The sequence below is a fragment of the Micropterus dolomieu genome, linkage group LG02 (genome assembly GCF_021292245.1).
Source record: "Micropterus dolomieu isolate WLL.071019.BEF.003 ecotype Adirondacks linkage group LG02, ASM2129224v1, whole genome shotgun sequence".
Lineage (NCBI taxonomy): Eukaryota > Metazoa > Chordata > Actinopteri > Centrarchiformes > Centrarchidae > Micropterus > Micropterus dolomieu.
Genome location: NC_060151.1, coordinates 2,413,374 through 2,419,011, shown reverse-complemented (window position 1 = coordinate 2,419,011; position 5,638 = coordinate 2,413,374). Strand labels below are relative to the sequence as shown.

Sequence of the window (5,638 nt, the reverse complement as noted above, 5' to 3'; positions counted from 1 at the left end):
ACTAGAACCCCAAAAATATTCAGTTTAAAACGAACAAGGGAAAGGAGCAAACTGCAGAAGCTGGAGCCAAATGCTTATTAATGGCTGAACAACTACTGAAACTATTGATAGGTTATCAAAATATCTGGCGATTAATCAACAAATTGCAGAGTACTTAAACATGCATGATATACCGAAACAGTAGTTCAACAAGTCTGTAGGAAACAACAAAGCCCTCTCTGAAAGCAATGATCCAATAACAGCACAGACACTGACAGACATGTTTTTTAAAAAACAGTTGGATTTATTGGACAGTAGAAGGGTAAGACTGCATAAGTTAGACTGTACATTGAAGGCTTGTTTATTTAAAGATACCCAAATTGGGGGGAAAATGTTTTATGTGAATTACTTGATATGAGGCATCAAATTGCTGTGGCGTCATTTAAAAACCTATTACACAGAATAAATCCTTTAACATGATTGGACATTATAGGCAGAGCTTGGAAAAGGAGGCACTGAACATCAGTATATTTGGCAGATCATTTGCAAATTTCTTCACAGACACATTTCTATAAAGACACTGGCAACAAGAGAATCATCAGTCAGTCAACTCGTAACATAACACAATATAATACCAAGTCATGGCCGCGGAGCAGTGCTGCTGCATAGTTTGGACAACGGAAGTGGACACGGGGTTCCTCTCACAGGTATTTACAAAGAACGGGATTTTCTCTCCATTTTTCAAACACAAAACAATCTAAATATTTGCTTCATACTGTTACAGTCAGATTCACAGAACATACACAAGATGCAGTGTACAAAACCGGTATCAGAAATTTTACAAGGCAAAGTCAAAGGCAGAGCATCTGGTTCGTCATGGGTGAAACACTGAAAGAGGCGGCGCTTTGGGAGCAGAACTCAAACAAGGCCTCTTGGCTAAAACCAGAGGCCTAATTTATATAAATGTTCTTGAACTTAGCCCTAAGATCATTTCCAACGGTGTGCTTATGTCATAAAGGATTCTGAGCATAGGAAAGCTCGCTCACACAGGTTGTAAACTTGAACACCTGTGTTCTACAAATCTCAAATTAACTTTGACTAAACGAGGGTTCAGTCCAGAACCAAAAAAACAAAGCAAACTTTTTTTTTTGGAAGACGGGATCACGCAGATGGTAAAGGAGCCAGGCCAAACATTTTATTCGGTGGTCTAAATAGTTCAAAACAGCCTTGGGCACATATGTCCCAAACTGGAAAAGCCCTACAGGTCAAATTCCCTTAGGTCAAGTCTAGACTTTGCTTAGAGAAAAGATCATAAATAACTACTTATACAAGGCCCCAGTTCTTCCCTGTTCCCAGACACACTGATCCCTATCAGGTCCCCATGGTCCTCTGGGATCAGGTGACAAATTAATGTGGATGCTAACTGGACTGCCTGCACCCCATCACTTTTGTAGCTTTCAAACACACCTCCTGGTCTTCATGTGCGACTGGAGCTGGCTCAGGTGTCACATGGGTCACATGCTAGCAGGTGGTCTCTGGGTGCACCCTGAGCGAGCTCCATTCACTGCAGACTGTGAGATGCAGCTGAAAGCTCCCACATGCTGGTAAGCGCATGTTTCCTTCTGGAGTACTGGTCTAAATGTGACAATATACGGTCTGTGCTCAATCAAAACCAAATTTGTTCAGCGTTGACAAAGGCCAACTCAGGGTACAGGCCTGTTCTACTGTGACTTCATGATGTGTGTGTGTGTGTGTGTTTGTGCAACAACAGGCCTTCTTCTGGCCTGAAATGACAGGACACAACCCTCTGAATCCAGACAAAGAGGCCTCTGCTGGGCTTTAGCTTTAGGCTGTCCGAGCAGCACCAGACAGGGCCGTGTTTGTTTCGCACGCTCGCTCGCACGCAGCTTCATCCAGATGCAGACGCGCTGACGGAGGACGAGTTTTGCTGACAGGTTTCTCACAGTTTGAGGAATTCACTGAGCTTTTGGTAAACTGTCCTGTTGGTCAACTTCCTCTTTTTGAGTTGGGAACACACACACACCAAAAAAAAACAAACAAAAAAAAAAAAACAGCCATGTGACTTCAATGCTCCATGCTAGAGCATACGTTGAGCGACAGCAGCTTCCCTTTTGGTCTGGGGGACAGGAAGTACTATGCTGATACTGCCATCAGGGACAGAGGACCTGATTTGTCTCTTTTTTATTTCCCCTTCATCTCACCCATCAAGGGAACCACTATTCAAAGCTAGATGTAAAAGATATCAGAGGCTGGCCTCACACCCAGTCATCCTGCAAATCCGAGGAGAAAAAAGAAACACAGAAATACACGAGCCGAAGAAGAGGCAGCTAATCATGTGACGTGAAGGCGGCAGTTGTGAAAAAAAGAGGCCAGTGAACCGAGCGGTGTGAAAAACAGCTTCCTGCCTTCAGCCGCAGCACAACACCAGCAGCTGCTCTACAGATCTCACTCGTGTGCCTCCATGCCTACATTAGCTGCAGGCACAAAGGGATTAATCCACGTACTACACATCCTGAATACTTTACAGTACATCTAACCGTTTTGCTAATCATGCTGCTGTTTTAGAAACAGACTTTTCTTCCACTGAATCCATGAACACAGATGAAAATGGCTTGAGTTGTGCAATCCATTCCAGTGAAAGACTGGCGCAGACCCCCGGGTTCAGAGTAACACAACAGTAAGGAGGCCATGCGGTGCAGACTTTTCATGTAACGTGACATCACCATGACAAAGGTTCATTGTGACGGACTACACAAGCTTATTTTGAGTCTGTGTGTCATGGCGTACAGAGATGGAAGGAAACCAATGTTTTTTGGAAAAAGTACATTGTAGCGTACATTAAAAAACGTAACTACATGATTTGTATACTGTAAGGTTTTAAAACACTAAAAGAGTAACTAACTAGAGTCACTTAACTGGACGTCTGACAGCCATCCCTAATTCACAGACCTGTAGGTACATTTCTAACTGTCGCTTAGAGCAAGAGCATGCTAGTGACAGTATTTGGGTCATTACTGAGCCCGCAAACACTATCTAGTTTTCTCATGTGCCCCGTTAGAGGTTTTGTAGGTCACATTCATGAGTGTGAAACCGAAGCTGTACCGCCTGTGTACACAGCTGTGCTGATTAAAACGCAGAGCAAAGACCAGGAAACCAGGCTGAAAGGCGTCCAGTGTAGACAAAACGTAAGAGGTGCGCGGGAGCAACGATCTGTCGGGGGGGTCTTATTCTCAGTGATTAGCTGCCATTAGCACGTACAACTATAGAGACAAGAGTAAAACAACATAGCTGTGCTGATGTATTTAGAAGGCCTGTGTTCAGCAAACACAACACTGTAAGATCAAACCTTTTCTGTACATCTGGTTCAAAGTCAGGGATTTGCAAGGGCTCAACTTAGGCCAACTTCATTACTTCTGAAACTTTTAGCATCTTTATTATCCTTCCACACATGCTGCAGTGTTAGCATGAACCAGTGGAGCCACGGATCTACTGGGGCACATGGAGGACTTTGGTGTTCAGGGCTGAAAACAATCTTACATCACTGTAAGCCAGGCCACCAGGCGCCTGCTTTTGTTTAAATAAACATCTAAACATTTAAATAAAATAAAAATAACACTCACGGTCATACATACAAATCTGTGTGGGAGGTTAGATCAGCGGTTGGTGTGAGAGATGCACACTGATACATCAATAAGGAGTTGAGAGGACAATGTGAACTGTACGTACGCTGTACAGCAACAGGGAGAGTGGGCCGCAGGTCATCAGTGACACTGGCTTTATCACTTTTGTTTTTAACTTAGGCTGCACAGAGGGGAGAGCATCACCAGGTACCTTTTAGAAAATGAGCCACATCATCACTTGGATAATACACAACACTTTAGGTGGTAATCCTGCTGAGAGCAAGAAGGGAAACACTTTCCCTGCTTCCTTTTCAACTTTAACCACACCACCCTTCACCGTTTTACGACATTTTCTCCCCTGAGAAGCATTCAGACAAGACGAGGCAGTCACGTCACACAGGCTACATGGTGGTGACACTGGAGGACATTTTCAAAGCAAACAGGCTCCAGCATGAGTTACCTCAAATTTGGTATTTTTGAAAACCATTTTTTTCAATTCTTGATTCAGCAGGACTGCTTACCTCAGTGTGCAGCTTTACAATGCAACTCTGATGAAGAGAGACACAAGTCATGTCCACGCAGTGAGCGTGCAGACAAGCAGCTGCAGTCGACTGCCAAAATGTGCGGGGTGATGGGTACTTCTCATGGTCACGCCTTTCTGTCCCATTACAGGGATTTTGTGGTTGATTACTGTTCCCACATGATAAAAACCGTAGCAAAGCAGATACCCACCATGTACCCTCGGTATAAACATGTGATCTACCTTTGGGTTGTGTTATCTGGAGAGGGATGATAACATTCACTGCACACAGAAAACATGGCGACGGTACGCCATCAGATGTGCTCTTCAAGGGCCAAACACCAGCATTGTTGGCCCCGAGGCTTGGTCCTGGCCTCCTAGATGCTCTGATTCGGTGTGCCTTTTGGTTCAGAGACCCTTGTATGCATATTGAGAGCTTACTAATATCAGGTGGAAATACAGACCATCCAGATGGCGCCATGAGGTCTGTTTGTCCAGACTGATGGTAAAATGTGGTAAAATGAAATGTGTCATTTGACTCATGTGGAAGGGCAGAGGCATGTGTTCTGGTTGGCTTCAAATCACAAAGAAGTGGTTCACTATGTGCCCTGAGAAACTAACCGTGCACCAGCTGCCCTTATAGCACAGCGTTTCGTTTTGAAAGTGGTCTATGTGTTTGTGTCTGTGCTCTCTTATCAGCCCCCCCCCTCCTTTAATGACCTGTAACAGAGTCCATCAGCAGTCACAAATCCACAAAGTGTAAACCCCTCTAAAATATAAGTTAAAGAAAATGCATAGGTGCATACAGTATATCCATATATTAGAAAAAGAAACAAATTGATTAGAAAACTAGAATTAGGTGGAATTCAGAGCAAAAATTCCTATCTGTGTGTGTGTCAGCCCTGTTCTTTCCTGTTCCACTGCCCTCAGAGGAAGTCCCCAGCCCAGTGATGTCATCACCAAGCGCCAGTGGAAAGCAGAAGTAAAACCAGAGACAAAACAAACTAAGTTCTGGAAAGGAAGGCAACACCTGGCAACAGTCGCTGAGGACGCCGGCGCCTGCAGGCAGCTTGGACGACAACTCAGTAATGATTTAAAACAAACCCCTCCCCCCTTAGCAACAGTGGTCAGAGCAGCACAGAAAAAAATGACAGCGTGTGGAGGTGAATTAGAATAGCTAATACCATAAAAGTTGGCGGCAGGTCCACTGCAGGGTGTGGACAGGGATGGGGGGGGCTCAGAGTGGGGGTTAAAAGTCGTTTACAGTGGTATCAAGGGTCAGAGGGTGGTGGCTTTGAGCCAAAGACGGCTGTTATCAGTCACAGTGAACAAGCTCAGTAAGGCAGAGAGCAAGCGTGGGGGAATGGTGGTAGTAGTAGTGGCTTTATTACACAGTCAAAGTTCAAAAGTGATGAGAGGGTCAAAGGAGGAGGGGTGGAGGGATGGAGGGACACCGCCCGTTCCCCTTACGGAGCTGGTGGTGGTGGTGGGGGGGGGG

At 44.9% G+C, this 5,638-nt stretch overlaps 1 protein-coding gene across 1 annotated transcript in view; it reads right to left on the bottom strand.

Annotated features, from left to right (window-relative positions):
• Positions 1 to 260: 260 nt before the first annotated feature.
• The window catches only part of LOC123983755 (guanine nucleotide-binding protein subunit alpha-13), a 58,704-nt gene continuing 53,326 nt past the window's right edge, over positions 261 to 5,638 (bottom strand). Inside the window, exon 6 of the mRNA XM_046070080.1 lies at positions 261 to 5,637. The gene's annotated coding sequence lies outside the window, so the exon portion shown is untranslated. The remainder of the gene's footprint in view (position 5,638) is intronic.